We start from the raw sequence: 24,863 nt of genomic DNA, 5'->3' as shown, positions 1-24,863 counted from the left end.
AATAGGCATCAGGAGGATAAAGAATTGCCATACAACATGGGGTCCAAAACGACGTTTAATTGGTGAAAATCGCAAAAATCTAGAGAGTCAGAGAACTGTTGGAAGCTGTAAACAATTAATAAAAAAATTAAAAAGTGGTGTTTTAACTATGAATTTTTTTGAATAAAAGCACATTCTTAAAGGAAAAATTTCATGCTGGTAACATTCGGATTTGATGATCTAGGAGGTCGTAAATTATTGAAAATGATGAAGTAGTTTAGAACCCATATTTGCAAAAATATTAGAACTTGAAGAAAAATAAAAGCTTGAAAATGTAAGGAATTTTTTATAAGTGTGTAGTGTGAGAACGGGGAAGTTTTAAAGATATTCAAGAAAAACTAAAATGGGAACCAGAAAGTATCTCTCCAATATCAGTACCGATGTTCGCAGAGAGAATAGTAAAATTCGAAAGATAAATTCAGAGTAAGGATAATAGGCATTAAGTAGAAGAAAAATTACCAGAAAACACAGGGTCGCAGGTAACGTTTTTCAATGAATATCGCAAATCGGGTGGAGTTTGCACGCTGGATGCTTGATGCCCCACAGGAAGATGCACACTTTTCTGCCAGAGTTTTATTCTCATATAAAGCCTGCTTTACGAGATAAGGTGTCTTCAATGCGCACAATGCGAATATTTCGTCATTCGAAAATCCCCACATCACTATCTCGTCGAAAGTACAACACAATTTTGATATTAACATCTGGGTAAAGAAAGTCATCTATTTGGACCGTATCTTCTGCCCGGCAAAATGTACCTTTTTTTTCTTCCAGCACGTTCCTCCGGATTTACTGCAGGGAACACCGACAATTTGGTTAATGCATGATGGAGCACCAGCGCATTTTAGTTATATTCGTGAAATCTGACTTGTTTGCTAATCAAGTATAATGCCATCAATTCTACAATGCTCATTAATGAATACTTGCTCGCTGCTTTTATGTTTCTAGAAAGCATGAAAAGTTTACATACGAGAAGGCTTCTTCTCGATTACCTTGTTCCTAATCCTCGCATTCATAGGGTCATTCTCTTCGCCAGACTCATTGTCTTTTCGACGTCTGTTTTGGGGATTTTCACTGAACAGACGGTAACGTTTATTCAGTTTATTCTATGTTCTCTGGTAATCTTTCATCTACTTAATGCCTATTATCCTTGCTCTGAATTTGTCTTTCGAATTTGACAACGCTCTCTGCGAACATCAGTACTGATGTTGCAGCGATGTTTCTTGGTTCCCATTTTAGTTTTTCTTGAATATCTTTAAAACTTCCCCGTTCTCACACGACACACTTATAAAAAATTACAGAATATAAAATTCTTTACATTTTCAAGCTTTTCATTTTCTTCAAGTTTTAATATTTTTGCAAATATGAGTTCTAAGCTACTTCATCGTTTTCAGTAATTTACGACCCCCTAGATCATCAAATTCGCATGTTACCAGCATGAAAATTTTTTTTAAAGAATGTGCTTTCACTTTAAAAAATTCTTAGTTGAAACATCATTTTTTTAGTTTTTTTATTCATTTTTTTACAGTTTCCAACAGTTCTCCGACTCTATATTTTTGCGATTTTTACCAATAAAACGTCGTTTGGGACCCCATGTTGTATGGTGATTCTTTATCCTCCTGATGCCTACTATCACCCTTCTGAATTTGTCGGTTGAATTCGACAACACCCTGTATAAATGAGAATAACTTATTTTCCTGAAGCGTCTTACAGAGTGAAACAAACTCACATTTATTTTCACTTGAAAGAGAATGGCTTTCTCGTATATAGGCTGGTCAATCAATTTCTGAATCATCTTGATTAAAAGTACAATCATCATTTGTCTATCATTCATGTTCCTGTGTCAGTTAGGTCAACAAGCTCAACTTATCCACAGCTAGCATTTTGAGGAGTAAAAAGCTATTTGCAAATAGGTTAAATAATAAGCCTATTAATTCCATGGGTGCAGCGTCTGTTCTATTAAATCGGTATATGTGGCACTAGTTAGAAGTTAAGCGCAGAGTTGAAAAACTGGTGCCACCTAGCTCAATGTCTGTACCAACTCCTACGGACAAGTTGCATAATCTGGTGCATTATATGTAGATTCTCCATAGAAAACATAAGCCGCTAATTTTCTGACATTTACAAATTTATTTATTAGATAACTTCAAATAATACAACCCTTTAAATCGAAGGGTATGGTCTCTCCAAAACTTTCTCATGCTATCTAATAAAGCTCCACCCGCATATATTTGTGGACTTTGAATAAGACCGAAAATACCTTGCGTGGCACTGATGAACTATAGTTCTGAAATATTAATCTTTGACTAAATATAGAATTTTTAGTAATTATAACATGTGATCTTTGACTTTTTTGGTGATTAATCCCTGGCATGCGATTAATATGAAAGTGTCCGAAAATCGAATTTGTATTTTGTATTGTATTGCTGTATTTTCCAACCAATTGAAACCCAAATTTGACAACGCTACAACTGTTGCCACAAAATCACAAGTGAAATTTCATTTATTTAAAGCACTGCAGTTTTCAATTATCGCGTTTACATGCATGCGAAAGCTCTGATCGACAGAAAGTCAACCCTTTCACAAATTTCGTTCAAAAGTTTAAAAAAGGTTGCAATATTGTTATTCATAAACCTGAGTAGTTTTTATTTATCTAGACCTTAATGTTTTGTAGTTATTTGTAAAATAGCGGACAGGCAGTTTATCCAATGAATTTTGTTCAAAATTTAACAAAATTCTGGAATTTTGGTTTAAAGATCATATATTAAATTTTATATTTAGCTAAATGCGATAGACATTGCTTCATTTTTTTCAACTCGAAGAGGTCTAAAACGCGGAAATACGACGAATTCTTTTTGTATTCCACGTGTATAAAAAAGTAAAAAATATATATATATAGCATTAAAATGGCAATAACGAAAAAAATTACTTCAAAAACCTTGAGTTTGATTATGGAAGCAATATTGCTTATAAAGTAGGTGGGGACATTTTTATCTCTATTCCTCATAAAAATTAATTATATTTATTATATTATTTGTTTCTTATATTGATGAGAACAGTGTGTGAAGTTTTTCAAATATTCCAATTAAGTTCATCTTCTGTCACAGACATAAAATTTTGATATCAAAATCATATACCTAATTTCTTTTATCTGGTTTTGTATGTATTCCATTTATCACTTTCTTGCACATTCAAATAGATAGACCGACAGAAATTTTGATGCATTTGGTTCACAATTTGATAGAGATCTTAAGTTCTTGTAATAAAACCATACACCAATTTCCATTGTATACCAGTTTCATTTTCGAATTATTCTATTCATAATGAATATGCAAATTGATTGACAGTCCTAAATTTTATGCGTGCTTATAATTCTAGTTATAAAGCCACGTTCCATATGATACTTAATCTATTCATCTTGTCTTTCTGTTATTAAGTTCAACTCGTGATGCTTCCCAACAGATAAATTATCTTTTTCTCATCTTTAATGTAAGATTCTCTGTAAAGGAAAAGGGTTGGAGACTGAATAACTGAGTGAAGGAATGAATGAAGTGAGTAACTGAATGAATGCACATAGCAGAGTCTTCATTGCTTTCTCTTTGAGACTTTTTTATTGTAAAATACATAAAAATATTCATATAAAACATTATTTTTATCAAAGGATATTTATTGCCATCCTTTTAATATCCTTTGATTAAAATATAGGAAATTCATATCTATCCTATTTAGTCATTGGCTGAGATAAATAAAGGGATTTTATGTACCAGCATCGCCAAGATGTTACAATGTTCTTATAGACGGAAGGCAAATAGTCATCTTGTAAAAGTATTTGAACAAAAATGTTGCAAATAATTATAATTTGAAGTCTGGATAACATATCTCATCTTTATAGTAATCTCTCACTTTTTTTCTCCTATATTTATTCGGTTCACAGACTGCCAGATATAATTCCAAAAATGTATTTATTTGTTTTAGTCAAGGAAATAGGAAACGTGCAGATTCGACAAAATTTAGAGGTCGAATATTTTTAAAGATTACAATGTTTTCTTTTTTGAAGACTTCGTGTGCGTGAAAGTGAAAATCATTCTTCTAGTTGACTGCACGCAATGCTCGTCACGTACTTTCTCTTGAGATGCCTTTCAAACCCTCCAAAGTGGACAGATAAGTTGCGAGAACAAAAACCAAGCATGTATTTTATGCGTTTGCGTCAATTAGGAACAAGCAACTCTTTCATCTCTTGCATTTAAGATTATCAAACATGGATGATTATTTCTTTATGGTGAGGACACAGAGACTTGAGGATGCCATAAATTCGCGTCCGCTCGTATCAAAATAAATATTAATCCTCTTATTAAAGCATCATCTTCGCAGTTGCTATGCCAAACAACATGTCCCTAAGTAGCTATTTTTATCTATTTTTTTAAAGAGCCACTAAAGTGTAACATCAAACAGACGCGTTTTTATTGTCGGGTGTGGATAGATATGGGCAGGGTGTGATGTTGATAAAGGGCTTCCGTTACATCTCGAGTTTTAAATTACGAGACAAAATGCGCCTGGAGAAACGTACACTTTCTAGCTGATGTGGAGGATATATGACACCATTCATGGGCGGGTGTGTTTTTTCTTCCGGCCTTTATGAAGATGGGAAATGCGCATTAGGTTGGTTGTGAAAAACGACTGGACAAATATGGCCGCTGACTCACATCTAATGGCGATGACATGGGAAAGACACTTAAAGAGATAATGAGGCTGAGGATAATTGAAATCTAAGTTAAAGTAAATAAGCAAACAGTAAATATAAAATGTTTTATGTTAACCATAACATACATATAATGTAGCCAATTGAGTTTTCGTATCTAAATAAATACACAGAATCTAGTCACTGGATTGTACTTTCCACTATATAATTACAATAATCCATAGTCCTATTTTTATACTAGTATTTATGTACTAACTTTAAAGGGAACAATACCTTCATGCCAATGTGATGACAAAATAATGAGAAGACTGAAAAAGAATTTTTTTTCCCCCATCTGATCATAGGCAGAGAATATCAGGATGTACTTAGGCTTGCGGTGAAAAGTTTCTGAATAAGCATGATCATCGAATCATGTCAAATGGCAATGACATTATAAATACTTAAAGAGATAATGAGGCTGTGGATAATTGAAATCTAAGTTAATGTAAATAAGCAAACTGTAAATATAAAATGTTTTATGAAAGTCATAACATATAAATAATATTACTAATTCAGTTTCAGTGACTAACACATGGAATCTATAATTCTAGTCTCTGGATTTAATTTCTACTGCATAATCTGTATCATCCATGGTCCTATTTCTATACGAGTATTTTATATTCTAAATCTAACGGAGACAAAAATCTCCATACCAATGTGATAACAAAATATTAAGACAGTAACTGAATTGTTTTCTTCATTTGACCATATTTGTACAGTGGAATGGATTGTACTTAACAAAAATTTATATCTTAAAAACATTCTTGCCATACATAAAAATAGAAAGTATACATTATGTTAAGTGTGAAAAATGAGTTGGTAAATATGGCTATTGACTCACATCTAATGGCGAAGACATGAAAAGACAAAGTGATAATGAGGCTGCAGATAATTGAAACCTATGTTGAAATGTTTAAAATAAATGAGCAAACTGTAAATATAAAATGTTTTATGAGGGCCATAACATATAAATAATGTTGCTAATGGAGTTTCAGTGTCTAAGATAACACACAGAATCTATAATTCTAGTCATTAGATTGTACTTTCCACTCCATAATCCTATTTCTATACGAGCATTTTATATGCTAAATCTAACGGGAACAAATATCTCCATACCAATGTGATAACAAAATATCAAGACAGAAAACTAAATTCTTTTCTTCGTCTAATGGCAATGATATTATAAAGACACTTTAAAAGGGATAATGATATTATGGATAATGGAATTCTAAGTCAAACTAAAAAAAGCAAGATGCAAATATAGCATGTTTTATAAGAATCTAATGATACGACATAAAGACGATCGAGTGTTTGTGCCCTAATGTAATTTATAGGTATCTAGCTATAGCATCGTGCCTTCCAAGACTCCCCCTAACAAGATTCATCGACACTTGTACAGTCTTCTTTAGTGTATGTGGTGAATCGGCAAGGACAAACATCAAAACATTGATGTGATGTGAAAATAAAAGGAAGAAATTAACAAGATTTAGATGTTATTATCTTCACTAGAAAATGAGCGGAAATATTTAATCCTCAACAGCCTTTTGTGCAATATTCTTATGCGTTTGTGGAAAACAGATTGGAATAGATTGACTACAGAATGGAAACATAGAATTGACTTTGAAAAGTGATTGAATTAACATGGGTATTGACAATGATGGTCTAATGATAATGAAGTAGAGGAAAAAAAGACCTTTATGTCATTGTGCATAATTGAAATTTAACTTAAACAGATGTACAATTTTTTATTAAAATTCGAAGATATAGGAAATGTAGCTGAACGGATTTCTGTGCATAAAATTAGGAACATTCTCACTCGTCAGATTCTGGTCTGAAAGCAAATTTCACGTAAGATCTTACATTTTTCTGAGTCTTGGACGTCCCAAATGTCACAAATAACTTCTCATCTATGTGGTGACTTAAGTTAATTACAAATGGCACAAATGACATCACATTTGTGTGGTGACTTAAAATAGTACAAATGTCAAAAATAACTTCACATCTATTTGGTGACTTAAGTCAGTGGCAAATATCACAAATGACTTCACGTCTATTTGGTGACTTAAGTCAGTGACAAATGTCGCAAATGACTTCACATCTGTGTATTGACTTAAGTTGACTATGTTAATTTCTCGTTGTGAAGCACCTCAAAAGCTATTTTGGAAAGGTCATAGGGCATGTTTACAATTAAATGACCTTACATGATGATCTAGAGTCTCCATAATAATAGAAAACTTATCCATCAAACAAAACATATATGCGTTCCCCGAATTTCTGTTCCTTTGATATAAACTGAAATGTAATATTATTTAATTAAAACTGTTAATTTATTATGAATTATCGATGCTCACAGTGAAAGTTAATGAATACAATGGAATTTTCTTACTTTTTTAGGCAATTTGAATATTTATTAGTTTAAAAATATATTTTTTATATAAAATTGGTTTATAATCAGCAATGTTATGCTTGACCATGAATATGTAATACGTAAGTATATATTAGTAAGACCCCTACTGATTTTTCTTTGCCTAAGAGCAATGAATTTTTCCTAGTCCAGAGGCTGCCAAAAATCTTACAGCCCATGTAATTTTAAACTGTGATCACTGGAATCAGCACTTCCCCTTCTAAAATTTCGAACCGCACTAGAGGAATGAGTTGTGACCCTCAACGTATTTCACCTCCTCCAGGTCCATACATAAATGAATCCCTCGTGGAAATTAATCTCGATAGCACTCTCATCAGATCCATCGTGTTTCGAAAATATTTAAAAAGTTTCACTCTAGGAAAGTAAACTGATGATAAGAAAAATTTTCAGAGTAATTCTCATTATAATTATCATTCGTTTCTTAATGAAAATATTTTCTTGGATAATCTTGTGATTAGGTAAGAAAAGAAATATAACAATCCTATTTTTACATAAAATGAAGCAAGAAACAATCAGTTTATTCATCTATTTTCCTTAAGATATTAAGATAAGGACGGTTTGAAATCCATATAATTCGTCAATTCATAGATGATTCATGTGATTCTCAAGAGAAAGAAATTTACTACTTTAATTTTATATAAAATGGGACGAGAAAGATGATGATGATGTCGTGCGCGCGATACCACGGAAAAGGGATGCAGTAGCTTCTGAGGGTAAAGACCCCTGAGCACCCGAGGGCAGAAGTCTGACTTTAAGCTCATATGAAGATGAAACTCACACAGTCACTTGCACAACCCCTCTCTGCAGGGGGGGGGACATTCACACACCTCACAGATAGAACACAGATGAAGAACAACCATGCCCGAACTTGGATTCGATCACGGGGAAGATGCGCTACGCCTATGCAAGGACACTGGCAACGACAAAGATAAAAGCAACTTATCAAAGCTTTTTTTTTCCATAAGGTGTTAAGAAAATGATAAAAACACGGTTTGAAATCCATATAATGAATTTTTAGATAATTCATGTGATTCTCAAGAGAGAGAAATATAGCACTAATTTTTTTATATAAAATATAGCAAGGGAGATCTAACCCAGTTTCTCAATGATTGATTATTCAGTAAAATGTTAAGATAAGAATATGATAAAACTCATGATTTGAAATTCACATGTGATTACACAACAAAGTCAAAATAACCATCATAAACGTGTTTTCAGTAAAATATCTAGAAAAAAGAGAGATAAAAATCGCACCTTGAAATTCATGAGCGATGATGCAACAATGCGAAAATAACCATCATATTTTCAATTTGTACTGTAAAAAGACCAATAAAAGACTATCATCGTGTTTGAATAACTATCATCTTCAAAAACTGAACGAAACGTTATTCTTGACCTTTTGACACCCCCTCCCATGTCCCTAATTTATGCAGCGAACCTTGAACGGACAGCAGGGAGTGCCGGCCATTACAAAACTACTCAACAATATTTAATACCGGGGTCTGGGATATGTCCCGTCGAATTTTAACGCCCCCTATAAATTAGGCCAGAAGACACTGTCCTCCTGTGCAGTTGTGGATCTCTTTAAAAGATGATTAAGCCATGTGATTCTCGCTGTGCAACTACGTTGAAGAGCGTTTTAAATTACAGTAGTAAACGACAAAGAGGGTCGTAAAATTAAAGAAAAGAAAAGATAAAATATAAAAAACAAGTCGACATGGAACCAGGTCGCGAAAACGGCTGCTAAATGACCTCCGCGCCCAAAAACTGTCACGATCTGTGCTGGTGCCTGTAAAATCTGCGTGTGCCCAGTAATTCTTTTTTTTCTGTTTTGAGCACTGCAGTGCTGGAAAGGACTCTTAGCACCTATCAAGCCAACAATCACAGTCATTGAAGGTGGCGTAACAAATGCGGCTCTTAAAATGATTTACACTTTTGACTTTTACAGCGCATGGATAGAGATAAATTTTAACGGTAGTGCGTTGAAGCGGGGAAAGAAGAAAAAGTGATCGAAAAAAAGGAAAGTTGAGAAAAAAAAGAAACCGTTGAGTGAGTGCTGCTTTGTTGGCCATAATGAAGAGTTCATTTTGGATGAAGTGACATGCATGGTTCATATCATAGTTGCGTGAAGTATACGAATAAATTTTGATGAGTTCCGTTTATTTTTTTGTGGATTTATAGTTGCGGTCCAGCAAGGCGGGTTGCCCAATTTATGGACAGCATCTGATCCTTTTGTTGAAAGATGTCACGTTGCCTTTGCTTACATTCGTTTTCTCACGGTCAAATAATTAAAAAGCATTGCCACAATCATAAACATCGTTAATATATCGTCTTTATGTAAATATTATTTAATTTAACCCCATTTTATTCATGTGTCTTAACGGCATTGAAATGTAAAGCTAGTTGCTTGAGTATAGCTTGGTTCATTAAAATTCTGGTTAAATATTTTAACAATTAGCCTTTCGTTGTGAAAAGTTTGTTTTCTTTTAACCATTTGTTGCTAGTCATATGAGAAACAAAGATGACATTGGCGTAGCGTTGAGAAGACAAGCAAATAACTCTTTTATTTCTTGCAAAAAATAAGCAGTCACTAAACATTAACTGCAAAACACATAGAACATAGAGATACATTTATACAAACACTAAAAAAGGAATTTTACAGTTATTTCTTATGTATTTTTGCATGTTTCAGTGGAAAAATATATACAAATGAAAAAATGCTGTTAATTGAAAAATCAATACTTTAATGCAAAAACCATTAAAGATCTTCTGTCTTATGCAACATGGACGTCCAGCTTACATGGCAGTAATTTTAAAAAAATTTAAAAGAAAAAAAAGTGTTTTCTGTGAAGATTTTAAAATAATTTTTATAACTTAGTTTGCTGATTCTCTTAGTTTTACAGTAGAATTTTTTATTTATTTTTTTAAAACTGGAATTAGTCGATTCCTCGATAATTTGCAGAGGAATGGCAATAATATTAGCATTTATCCCAAATTCTATTGTGCAAAGAAAAGATTTATAATAAATTCGACAAATTTTCTTGCAAATTTCCTACATTCATACCAATTCAACATTTCTTTTGCTCGTTTCGATTCAGTAAGACACGCTTGTGCGTGTTCAGAGATTATTTTTTGAAGAAAGTTTATGCTTGAGGCGGACCATGTTTAAAACACCATGGGAACTAGTATATCCAATCCAAGTAGAGAGCTAAGCTCTCTTTTCTCTCCACACAGGGAAAAAGGTGACTTAATTTCTGTTTTGTTTTTAAATGCATACCCTTTTTGACGTGTTTTGACAAAAAGAGTGTAACCATCAAAAATCCGAACTCCAGATTCTAGAACTAGAGTTCGTAAAACTTATTTTTGAAACTGTAACTTGCCGTCTATCTATAACATGATCATTCAAAAATGCTTGCATGTTGTTTTTTAATACATATTCTTTTCGATGTGTTTTTGTTCCAGGCTAGGAGGGTCACGTGGCATGGTAGTAAGGTTTCGGGGTCAGAATTGGAGGTTTCAGGTTCGAGACCCAATTCCACCGAAGAACCGTCGTGTAAACAGATCTGGAACACGTTAAATCCGTCGAGGCCAAACGCCCTCCGGCTGGTGTGGTGTGGAAGCGTGGATAATGGACGGGTGCCATCCCAGGTGCCATCTCTTCGTCTGAACGCGGTTCAAGGTTACGAGTTCCGTCCCAAAGTATCCCTAGTGTTGCTTTAAAACGGGTCGTTAATGTAATTAAACTAAACTGTTATTGACAAGGAGAAAGTGTAATCATCAAAAATTCGAACTCTAGAATTAGAATTCGGAAAACTCATTTTTGAAATTATATCTAGCCATCTAACCTTAACATGATTAATCGAATATGCTTTGTGTTGTTTTTAATACATATTCTTTTCGATTATTTTGTTACTGTAAAGAATAAAGCGTAATCATCAATAACTTCAAACTCCAGATTCTAAAACAAGAGTAGAATTTCAAAACTCATTTTTGAAACTATATCTGCCTATCTAACCTTAACATGGTCATTCGAAAATGCTTTGATCTGGCTCGTGAATTAAGTTTGTAGTGGTTACTCTATATCTACAGATTTTTGCAAAATTCTCAATGAAATCTATTCACAGGAAGTCCATCTATCTGGCTGTCCAAATACAAATGAACATGAGAATTACGAAGTATAAAGAGTTTGAGTGATAACGACATAATTGGTTTAAATGCTAAAGTTTTAGCATCTAAAGATATTGTCAGCTCATAATGTACATAAATGACATCTAATTGGTTTAAATGCTAAAGTTTTAGCATCTAAAGAAACTGTCAGCTCATAAATCAGCAATGTTGCAAAAAATATCTACTAAAAGATTGCGATTTTTAAAAAAGCTATTTTACCTAAAGGAATAAGATTTTTTATTTCAAAATCAGATATCAAAATCATTTGTAATTATGATATAAATTCTTAGCAGATTTCTCAATAAAAAATCACGTGAATACAGTAATGATGATTCAGTAAATCACAATCATAAGTATCACAATCTCCCTCCTCCACACCTCTATCCCCACTCACACCGATTCAAAATACTCCTTCTAAAAGGAATATTAGATCTGATGATATTAGATGAATGATGAGGAATATTAGATGAATGATCAGATCAATAAATGATCTGATCATTCATCGTTTTTTACTTTCTCGTATACGTAGTATAGAAAAAGAATAGTAATCGTTAAGAAATTCTAACTCGAGATTTTGACGAATCTCCACTTCTAGACATCCTTAGGCTCAAAAACAATTCAGTCGGAATGTCTGTTTGAAATAAAGATAACTCAAACATGCTTTGAGCTAGATTATTGAAATTTGGTATATAATCTTTACACCAAATTCGAAGAATTCTAACAAATTCTGAACAAAATCTGTCTAGAGGAAGTCCGTATGTCTGGCTGTTCGAATATAAGTTAACATGATAACTACAAAACAAAGAGAGCTAGATGGATACAAGCTGGTTGTCTGTCTACCAAACAAAGAGAGCTGGAAAGATACAGGATGCCAACAACAGGCTGTCTGTCTGTCGGTCTGTACTTTCAGAAAGACGTAAACACGATAATTCAAAAACGCAATGACATAAAAATATCAAATTATGTATGAAGTTTTGTACGTGCAAGTGCAGTTTTGTGCCAAATCTTTGTTTCAGTCTGTGTAGAAAAACGTGTCTAAAGTACAAATTAGATTTTCGGATACTATTAACCGCATGCTAGGGATTAATCGTCAAAAAAAAAAAAACTTGCCAAGGACGACGCGATAGATTCCATAAAAATTCACGTCAAAAATGAATTTTTCAAAACTAGTGTAGGCCAACGCCACACACAGTGTTCTCTAGCATGACAAGTTTATTAGAAAGAATACGAGAAAGTTTCTGGAGACTGGTTACATCAAATAAATAATAATGATTGTTATGTCTTTATAAAGCTGTTCATCTAAATAACGTTTTATACAACTATTCACCTTTAGTTTTTCAAAGACAGACTGTTAATAAAAGAAACTGAATACACAACAAACCAAATGTTGTCTAGACAGCAAGAATAGAAACCAAAATTCATGAATGATCAATGGAAAATTAAAAATAAATAAATAAATAAAACTGCGACCTTCAGAAAACGAAGGGGAACTATGGATAAGACTAAAAGAAGAAGAAGAAATCAATTTGTCATGCTTTAATCCATTGCTAATTTGAGTGTAGCCGTAACACTTCTGAATTGAAAAAGTTGTTTTCGTCCCCAGATAATCAATTAGCCATGTGTGCAGTGATCATTCATGAGTTATTCGCAAACCAGCAATCATTTGCTTGTTGATTCATGTCCATTGGTTTTGTCCGTTTTTGCTGACAGAGAGAAAATAGAAGCAAAAAACATCGAACTCTGAGAAAGGAAAAGTAAACAAATTAGATTAAAAAAATCAAGAATACAACTTTAAAAAATAATTTCCGGGGATTCAGCATTCCTGCAGCTGTTATGGTGGGCCACTACTGATTGAAAAAGTAGATGCGTATCAAATTTTGAAGAGATCGGTCGTCTGTCTGCCGGTACTTTCGCATACATCAACACAGTAATTCAATAAAGAAAAGAATTAAATATATTATATGTTGTTGTTGTTTCTAATGGCAATTATCATAAACAAGCCCACTGACTTTAGAAGTCAGTGATGCGTCTCTTATAAGCCAAGAGTGCGTCTCTTGTTTTTTCAGTAGTGCCATCTAGGCCAAGAGCTACACACACGTCACCACCCTTTCTACGGAGCGAACTTCATTCATGCATTTCATTCACTCATCCTCAGATCATAATTTAGACCTAAATCAGAGAACGATCACCCCTGATCCAGTCCCCACAGTGGTATTATTCTCGACATGGAGGACTTTGTGACCACGGCAGATTTATAGATGCGCCAGCCAACACACACACGGAGAGTCTTCGGACGGCGGGGTTCGAACTACCAAATATATTATATACATAGTTTTATCATCTAAAGAGCAAATCTTTATCAAATTTTGAACCAAACCTGCTTAGGGGTTGATTATTTTTCTACTTTGGAATGCATGTAAACGCAATGACAAAAAACGCATGGAACTTCAAAAAATGGAATTTGGTACACAGTTTTAACATATAAAGTGCAAGGCCCTCTATAAATTTGAAGTAAAATCCGTCAAAGGATTGACAGTCTGTCGGTTTATACTTTGATAAGTGAAATTTTAATGTCTCAGATAAATGAAATTTGGTATATGTAACAAAAATTGTTACTGTGTGTCAGATTTTGGTTTCATAACGTCTGAGAAAAAAAAAAGGCGTTGGAAATGTAGCTTCGGTTTTCGCTTGTATAGTACGAAGCACAAAAGGCTTATGCGCTCTGAAAATAAAAATCTGAACACTCATGCAATTCATGACTTCGTACAAACTCCAAAATTTCATGTGAGAGGGAAGGCCAATGCATCCTTATTAATTAGAAAATATCATGTAGACCACTCTTTTTGACTTCCTATGTTTTCTCGTAGTAAAATGACTAAGTACAGAAAAATGAAAGAAAGGATTTGAAGTTGAACAGATGACCATTTCTGCCAGTCGATTATTCCTAAGGTAATTTTAGTAATGGTGCATGCATCCGATATATGTGCGACAAGTTATCGTCAAAATGGCAGCGATGCATTTGATGGTATGAAATGTATAAATAAAGCAGTTCGGAAGAATAACTCGAGAAGCCTTCTTAATGTTGTTTTTTAATCACATACTTCCGATATGTGTTGGACAATTCAACAGCGATCAAATGTCAGATAATTATTCAGATGCCTGCATACAATCAATCAATGCTAACATACGCCTCACGAATGTAGTCATATTAAATAAGTAATCAACTACATTGCCTCTTGAATTTGGAAGGAAATTGGAGGTATGTGTGCAGCGCTCAACTACTATCAATATACTTCTGAGCACTGAGTTTCTTTCACATTTTGCCTCTAATGACATGTACAACAAGAAGGCCATATATGTGTGTATAAAGATATAATATTTCTGGGGATTTTTGAGTCACGTGGGATCAATATTTTTAGACGAAGATCAGACTCCTCACAGAAAAAATCCCTAGTTTGAATCCTTGCTTGAGGATGACCCTTGAGAAAGTCTTCATGCCGGAAGGATCTTCATTCTTTCATCATTTCATCGGACCGGATTCATTACTTCTTTCTTTTTGATACTTTTTGCATTAAACTTAATATTTTTTTCTTATTTGGTTAGATATAATAAGATGTTTAAATGCATCGTCTGTTTAAAACCTTATATCTTTTTATATAAGCAACCTAGTCCAATAGTGTTTTTTTTTAATTTTACTTAAACTATTTTATCGTTTCCGAAAGAATCTAGAATCTTTATGAGTGACAATTTCCATTGTTGGCGCGCTACCTGAGTACAGTTTCATTACGCAGAGTATTACGAATTACTATTATTTTTATAAAAAGAAATAAAAACATGCAGGAAAAATGTTTCAGATAGAAACAAGGCAAAAGTAAAGAATAATATTTATATTTTTGTATATACTGATAAATTTATGCATGAAAAATGAAGCCTTTTTTCATGATGTAAAAATATATCAATATGCAAAATCAGTTCAACATGCGTTCACTAAAGCAAGAGGGTCATCTCATCCTTTGTTGTTTATGAATGTACGAAAAGACGGCTGTGTTCATTTACTTATATTTTCAAACAGAGTAAGGTGTAAAATTCCTCTATGTAAGGGTATCACATAGGGGTCATGCAGTATATACAATGCTCATTTACGTTTAAATGCTAAAAATAATTGTTTCATGAATTTTCCTGTTTTGTAATGTGATGAAGAGTGTTATTTATGTTTGGAATATTATATTATTGTAGGCAGTAAATTTGTAGAGCTCAAGAAGTGATTGTTCATGATAATGCAGATATACATCAAAACGTTTTTTTCAAAATTAAAAAAGAAAATCTTATGTGTGTGTGTGTCTTTTTTCTCATTAACTACACCCATTTCCCGGTTGATTTGAAATTTTATTAATTAAAAATAAAAATTCATATATTTAAAGGTTAAGAACCAAAAATACCACATCAGACAGAAGTACAGTGTAACTAATATATACAGGTGGCAGCTTAGAGAAATTTTATTGTATATCAGACATGATCGGATATGTATTATTTATATAGAGGAATAAAGGATCAAAATCAGATTGTCATCATTGGATTGTTAAGTGGTCCTAATCCAACTCAAAACGACTCATGATACGACAACTCGACAGTCCTTTTGTCCAAATTACTAACATGTACTACATCATTCCGTTCGTATAACGCCAATTTTTATTTTTATTAATATCGCAATGTAATTAATCATAGCGTCCCAACCCCATTTGATTTGTATTCCAGCCATTTACTACTAAATAAATAACCCCTCCCGACTGCCAAAAGGTAGAAAACTGATACCCTACTCCATCGCTGTCTGCGCTGCGCTCAACACGTGCTTTCGCGTTTTGTAAGGCTGACACATCGCATTCGGCGCTGAAATGCAACTGTCAGCGCTACCCGCGTATTAGTGCGAGCGCAGACAAGGGTAAAAACGGCTAATTCACCCCTCTTAAATCTCAATTACGTAATTACGGCGCATGTAACCGATGTGGCACCGCTCGCCAAACCACGCCCCCATCTCTCTGCGAAAGCACACACCTTTCGGCATTCCTATTCTCAGATGAATATGGGATGGAATGGGGAAATTTCGAACCTTATTTTTTATCCTCTACATGAAGAAAAATCCCTTTTCGTATTAAGAAGGAAATTCAGATGCAGGGGAGAAAGTGTTTTTTATTTATTTAAGTAAATATATTCATTTTTCTATGTATTATATGCTTTATATATACATAGAGAGAGAGGGGGGGGAGAGGGAGAGATTGTTTGTTTGTTTGTTTATATGTTCCTTTATACAAATCCTTTTTTTTTTTTTTTTTTTCGATTTTGTTGAAATTTGGTCAGCGTGCACTTCAAAAAGCGCTACAGAGTCACTTTCAACCTTTCAAAATTCTAAAATTAATTGAAATATACATTAGTTAAAAATTAATCAAATAGAAAATGTTTTCCGACAATATTATTTCTGAAAATTTACTTTTATATTATTTCATACACATAAAAAATTTACTTATTTAATGAAAACCAAATTCCTTTAGGAGAAATTTTTTGTCTTCAATTTTGATTACTTTTGATACGATCTGTAACAATGTTTTGTATATAATGCTGACATTATGCTAATTCCAATATTTCCTTAAACCATTCAGATACCAATGTTAAAATTAAAATAAAAAGAAGAAGCTTTCTTTGGTCTTTTGATTGATTCCATTGACCAAGCATTTTCAAATAACAAGTTTAAAAAAATTTTCACCCAATTTACATCAAATATGTCAGTCAAAAAATAATATTAAGCTGATAAAATCTGAAATAATAATTCTGCTTTGATTTTGAAAAAATTATTGAAACTTGTGAAAAAATGGAGCAAAAATAACATTTTGGAAGAAAAAAAAATTAATTTTCAGTTTATTTAAAAATGGTTTAAGTGCAAAAATATGTTCCGATTTTTTTTTTTTTTTTTGAGAAAACATTGAAATTTTATTTACTTTTAATTAATATTTTTAAAAACTTCATTCTAAGTGAAAACTTCTTACTCGCAAACTACATGTAACTATACGTCCTATTTGATAGCTATAACTTTTTATGTATTAGCGGTATTTAACAATTTGTCCATAGAATGCTGCATTCTTCACTTTAAACATTACTTTGTCTGTTTGACTTTTGCATTATTCAATTTACAGAAAGTATACACACTTCAACACATTATAGCATAATCAAAACATGTTTTTATTAATGCTCTAAAACTACAAAATTAATTTTCCAGATTAACAAAAATATATAGATTTCAAAGTAAAAGGTTTGAAGTTTTGAGTGGTCATTTAAATTTAGTAAATAAATTTAAAACTAAACAGGAAGATTCGAATGTCAATAGTACGAAAAAAAAATTTGGCAACATCTTTTCCTAAAGAAGGGAAAAAAATGTAAAGGTTTTAAAAAGCTTTTTTGGAGGATGGAAAATTGAGTTTTCTTGAATTCTTGAAATGGATTCAATCTATCTCATAACGTTAAAATTGCTTTCCAATTTAAATTTTGAGTCTGCGTGTCTTAAAGGACTGAAGGTATTAATCAGCTTGCTATTAAAATTATTGAGGAATACACAATTACATTACCAAATGATTTGGATACCTTATAAACAAAACATAACATTACATAAACAAAACTGCCGTGTTAAAATAATGTGGAAGCAGGAGAGATTTTTCATGCTTTTGAAATAATGCGTCTATCATCAGTGACAGACTTCCAACAATGCAGATTAGTTAGTTGCCTAGGGCCTCTGAGTTAAAGGGGGGGGGGGGCAAGAAGATCGATTAAAGGAGCATTACTTATATGTTATCAAATAAATTAATTAATAAACGTACATTAAGGGCAAAAAAAAAACCACTCGACATGTTGAAAAAACTGACGTAGAGGCAGTAAAGTTTTTTTTTTTTGAATAATACGTCTTTCACCAGTATCAATGATATCTCACCATCGATTTCCAACAAAACAGATTAGGTAGCTAGCTGCCTAAGGCCTCTGGGTTAGAAAGGGGAAGCAAGAAGATCGATTAAAGGAATATTATTAGTCTCTTACCAAATAAATCAATTAGTAAAACATGAATTAAAAGCAAAAAAAAAGCACCTTGTTAAAAAAAAAAAGGTAGTAATTTTCTTTCAAACTTTCAAACAATCATCTGTCACCAGCTTTAGAATTCCGAAAAGACAAATTAGGCAGCTGCCTAGGCTTCTGGATTGAAGAAAGGATGAGAGTACAAACAGTCCCATTAAAATAATATCATTAGAATGTTACTATATAAATAAATTAGTAAAACATACATTAAAAGTTTAAAAAAAATAACGTCTTGTTAAAAAAAAACATGTAGCCAGTAATTTTTTCAAACATCGAAACGATACGTCTCTCAACAGTGGAGAATTCTGGCAAAGGCAAATTAGGTAGCTGCCTAGGGCTTTTGGTTTATAGATGGCCTGAAAGCGCAAGCAGGCCGATTAAAAGAATATCATTGGTTTGTTAATAAATAAATAAATTTACTAAAACATATATAAATCATAAAGAAATCTAACTTCTTAAAAAAAAAAAAAGTGAAATTGAAAATGTTGTGACAGAATGTGACAGAAATGTTTTTTTTTTTTTTTCAAGCATTTAAACAATGCGCAAGCAGAAGATTGCAAGCAGACGGTTTAAAAGAATATCATTAGACTGTTACCAAATAAATTAATTTACTAAAGCATACAAGAAATGGAAGCATTATTGTTTTTCAAACTTTTGAGAATATTCGTCTCCCACGAGCAGTAGAGTCCCCACTGGGATTTTGGGGCTGAAGGCGGGGTGGAGCAAGCGGGTCGATTACGAGAATATAATTAATCTGGTATAAAATAAATCAATTAGCAAAACAAGCAAATTCTATGAATTATGAGGTAATAAGATAATACTAACATTTGGTGAAATCTAATTATTCAGGTTCCTGTAAATATAATTACGTTAACTTTGTTATTTCAGTATTAAAAAAATCGCTTTATTCTAAATTAGTTAAAATTTCAAACAAAAAGTCGTTTCAATATATACTTACTCGCATTCTAAATATATCTAACGTATCAAATATAGGAGCTTTAGATCTAATGTTCTGTCCTATTGTGAGCCAACCCACACACACACACAAGCATTTTCTAAGTTTAGATATATATTTTGAAATAAATTACAACACTGCGTCAGATTTTAAGTTGTCACAACATAAAACCTACAATCTTTATAAGGAAAAGAGTTTTGTTGGTTCACAAAGAAAAAGTTTAGTATTCTTAAATCGCAATTTCATTCTTAAACCGAAAGCAGAATTTCTCTTTTCCTCACATTGTTACCCGGGAGAAAAAAAAGACAAAGAAAATTTTTCCCTAAACGACGTTCGAAACGGAACTGAAAAATTCCCTCTCGAACAAAAGCAAGAAAAGGTAAAATGGCGAAGACAAATCGAAGAATGCATTTGGCGTGATTTATCAGACGGCGTTGAGAGGTTCGCAGTTGCCAAATTATGGGTTATTAAGGCGGAACCGGGTTTAGCTCCTAGTTGCCCATTTGTTAAATGTCAAGAATCGGAACAACATGTAGCCAGAAAGGATTTCGCGAATCCCTTGCGTAGATCCACAATGGGATATGAACACAAATTTTGAATCCGAATGAACTGAAAATCAGCCATCCATATTCTGTTTTGAGCTAAATTTTCTCTAAGTTTAATAGCTTTCAGTATTAAATAAATTCATTTTGAATTTTCCTTTTAATATCACCGGTGTACAACTAAAAATGACCAACTAAAAAATGTTTTTGTGTGTTTCTGTTGTTTTACAATTTCATTTCTGTAATCGGAAAATTCTATCAATAAATCATTAATATACAAAACAAAGTTCTTATTATGTAGAAGTATTCCAAAAAATGAACAAGCTTTTATTTACCTAAATATTAAAACTAGGCGTATAGTTCCAGTTACAAAATTTGATTATATAAAGTGGACTTAAATGCCAGAGTGTATGGAAATACTCCGGCATCTAGGGAGGTTGAAAGCAAAAAGTTAAATATATATATATATATATATATATATATATATATATATATATATATATATATATATATATATATATATTATACTTCTTATTATAAAAGTGTCAATTTGTAAAAGGTTTCTTTTACATTCACCTACGTACACACAAAATGTAACATTTCTATCTACAAAATTTGCAGATATAAACTTATTATTAAATTTAGAGGCACTAATTGCAAATTTAGAAGAAAATGTTTATTTCAGAAAAGCAAATTTGTTCAATACTGGAAAACGGTCATATGTAAATATTTGTTTAATAGTGCATCATCCAATCATGATAATTTCAAAGAAATTTTCTTATCACGCATTGTGTTATTCATTTTGATTGGTTGACAATTTCAATTTTACGACGAAAAGAACTGAACTTTTAAAACATCTCAGAAAAAGGGAATACCGAACAAGAAAATAAAATTTTTTGCTCACACTTGTGTACTTTCTTAAAGAATGGCATATTCAGTAACAAGAACGTTTAAATATACTGATGATTTATACTGCATGTCACTGTAATGTTAGAGAAATACAAATGTCAGAGTTGTAGATAAATGCAAACGTCATTTCAATATTCCCGGCATCCTTCTAAGAAGAATGTTTACAAATTGATGAACGAGGAGGGAGATGTGTTTATACATGTGATATAGAAATTAACTTTTTGGCTAATTTAAAAAAATTTCTCAATTTAAGTTCACGAACATTCAGTTCAGAACTCATCGTTCCAAAACCGTCAGTGCAGAGAATATTTCAATGCAATCACAGGCATTCATACAATATTCGTTGAGTCCCTAGAATATTATAAGAATTACATGGACAACTGCACAATCGACATCTAGGGTCTTACAATTGGGCTTTACTTTAAATAAAATCGAATCCGTCTTTATTGAGAAAGATTTGGAGAGACGAATGTTGCTTTATTAGAGAAAAAGACATTAAACTTCAAAACTATCGCTTTTGAAATGGCGAAAATCAATTCTTCATCCATCAATGTCAATTTCTGTTATAAAAATTTGTGGTGAGCATTTTTAAAACTCACTGGTGGATTTCATTTTGTACAACAATATACTGAATGATGATAGAAATATTTAGTTAATTTTGATTGTCATTATGTTTGAATTAACGGATGAATCAATTTATCTGTTCATGCTCTGTGAAACTTTGCTTACGATTACAAAATGTCTGCTTTTAAGTCATAAGTGATGGGCTCAATCGCATATACCCAAGTATTGATAAAAATATAACTTGAGCCTTTTTTTAAAAAAAATTAAGTGATTTTTTTTTTATTTAATGCGACATTGTTTTCTGATTATTCCCTGTTAGTTATCTTGCATGATATATATATTACGAGTGAAAATTACAAAGAAAATCTCGTTCAATCAGGGGTAAGAGATATGAAAAATGATCTAAAGTTTTAGTTATAGTTTAGTTTAGTCCTGTTTGAAGCAACACTAGGGCTATTTTGGGACGGACCTCGTAATTTTGAACCGCGGTCAGATGACGAGGATGACACCTGAGCTGGCATCAACCTCTTCACACCACTCCACACCAGCGGGAGGACGTTTATCCAGGACGGATTTAACGTGCAACAGACCCCCTTACACGACGGTTCTTCGGTGGAATCGAGTCTCGAATCTGAAACCCTCCGGTTCCGAAGCCGAGACATTACCACCAGGCCACCACGGCCCCAAAATGATCTAAATAAAAATTGCCTTTATATATCTCAGCAATTAAAAGGGTGTAGAAGAGAAGATTTTGTGTCTTTGTAGATTAGTGTAAAAGAAACGTTTTATTTAGTCTTTTTTATCGCTATTGGGGCCATATAAAAATTCCATTTTTGCATTTCTTATTTTTATTAGTATTAACCGCTTCTACAGAAGCCAAAGCATTTTCATACATTTGAGTACTTTATTTTATTAAATGCCGATATATGTCTAGATATAAATATCTCATTGTAATTGTTTAAAAAATAAACGCTTTTTCCAGTTTTTAGGACGTCTTGTATATTATACAATGACGTATTTTATTTTTCTTTACAATGCTAGATAACATTTATTTTACTTTATACTTTGATATACTTTATTTCTGCTGCAGAAATGGCTCATTTTTATTTTTATTTTGCTTACTAAGCAATGCCTGGTAACGTATAATTAATCTATGATTTAAAACTAATAAATACACTATTAGTTTCGGGGCGTTTTAAAATTCTTCCAAAATCTTTTATTGCAAGTGAACTGAAAACCAAAGTTTTCAACTAAAAACTATTTTCTTTTAAACTCGAAACGGAATTGATATATGTTCCAGCTTAGAATTGCTTAAAAGTATAATAAAATTCGATGATAATAGCAAAAGTTCTCATATATTTGCTAAATAAAAGTAATGTGCTTTAAAATTACTTGTAATATTTATCTCGCAATTTAGACCTATGATTTGGATATCGAATATGATACCTGATCCAAAATTACCATGCTACATCAAAGTGAGGACACTTCATTTTATTCTAAACAGCAATTTTAACTTGCACCAAACCGAAACTCATATTTTATCTAACCTTATTTCATCTCAGATTTATTAAATCACCGAATTTTTTTCCCAACAGATTTACAGGAGACATATTCGCATTATACACCTCCAGTATTTAATATCATTTATGATGAAAATATTTTTATTGACATACTAGTCACTATACATGCGGCTGCCCCTGCGTCCGCTTGTTCTATATATACGTTGCGTAAATGTAATAAATGGGTAAATATATTCAATAACTGGTGATTATTCAAAAAAGTAAACTTATTCTATCTCTATTTAAGTCTCTTTAAGGAGTCGTAGAAATGTTTAAATAGCGCAGTTTTTCCGCCTAGAAACTTAGGAATATATGTATGCAAAATTTTAATCTATTCTGTCAAGGAATATGGATTGCATAAGGTTCAAACAAACTAACAAATATACGAACATGTCATTTTATATATAGAGATATCCAGTTTAAGCGGAGTGAATAAAAACAGATTGCTTTTAATTTATAACTTATTTATTAAAGTTATTGCATCGAAACGATTTTCCTTATTTTATCATATTAAACAATATTTTTAATTAATATTCAGTGAATTCTAAGATTAGATGATCTTATGAGGAAAATATTCTTGCACTAAAATATATTTCTGAACCATCTAATCGCATTCATTTTAAAATTTATTTGGTAGAAAGCGCCCTCCCCTTTTCTTTAAGGCATCTTGTTATGTTCGGAGTAAAGAGAATCCATTGGTACAATACGTTGTTTTTCATTACAGAGAGCAATATTCCTTAATCAATAATCAGTTTAATTTTCCATTTAATATTTATTCGTTCATGATTAAAATTAAACAACAGTAAAAATAGAAAGAATCTATGAGCAATTTCTTTACTTATATATTTTAAAAGAGTGCCAACCAATTACTTAAATACTTAATGAGCTCTTTTTTTTTTTTTTTTAATCACGTGCAATATTTTTATTACTTTCTTATTACTACTTAAAATACTTTGTGCTCTTATGTGTACGAAAAAATAAAAAAAGTATACTGAAATACTGGAGCTTAAATAATAACTAAAAGGGAGGGGGGAGGTTAATTACATTTATTTGAAAAATGTGAATTATAAATAGTATTTTTGTATTATCTATATTTAATTATATACAAAAAAAATGCAGCGAAGCATTTGTACAATATTTTCGTAAATCTTAAATTTACAAGTGTGATCCTACTAAAATTAGGAATTAAATGTTTTAGAAGCTCTGACCTATAAAAGATCTCACTCCCCCCAAAAAAAGCATACATTATAAAACATAATGCTGGTTATCCATGGAAATCTAACTAAAAATAAGCAAAAGCATACTACTTGTGCATCCCCATCGAGTTTTAGAATTGAAAGAAAAACGCAGCATCATTTAGTTACTTTTTTACTTCTTTCAGCTGCACCACAGCGTCTGTGAAATAATTTACTACCTATCTGAGTAATATATGGTCGTTCCAGGAGCCTAATTACAGAAAAATCCCCATTGCCCCCTCCTGGGAGATATTTTGCGCACCAGGCAGACAGTTCTTCTTCAACTAGTTAGTTGCAGCTGAAAGAGAAAAAAATGTTGTTAATATGTCATACTGACGGCTGAAAAAAACAGAACTTTCTTCCGAAAATGACGCTGTAAGTGATAACCTTATTAATACGGCTGTTTTCGGAAATATTTCATTCCTTTCGCTAACAGCGAAAAGAACCTCCAAGGAGAAAGCGACTTGGTTACTTATGGCTCTTTAAAAATTAATAAGCGATAACCTTATAAATATGGATAGTTTGAAGGATATTTAATTACATTCACTAACAACGAATGGCAGAATCCCCATGGAGAAGGCGATTCTATTACTTATTGCTTATTTTAAAATGAATGAGTG

This window comes from Argiope bruennichi, chromosome 10, assembly GCF_947563725.1.
Source record: "Argiope bruennichi chromosome 10, qqArgBrue1.1, whole genome shotgun sequence".
Taxonomy (NCBI): Eukaryota; Metazoa; Arthropoda; class Arachnida; order Araneae; family Araneidae; genus Argiope; species Argiope bruennichi.
This window is presented reverse-complemented; position numbering follows the sequence as displayed.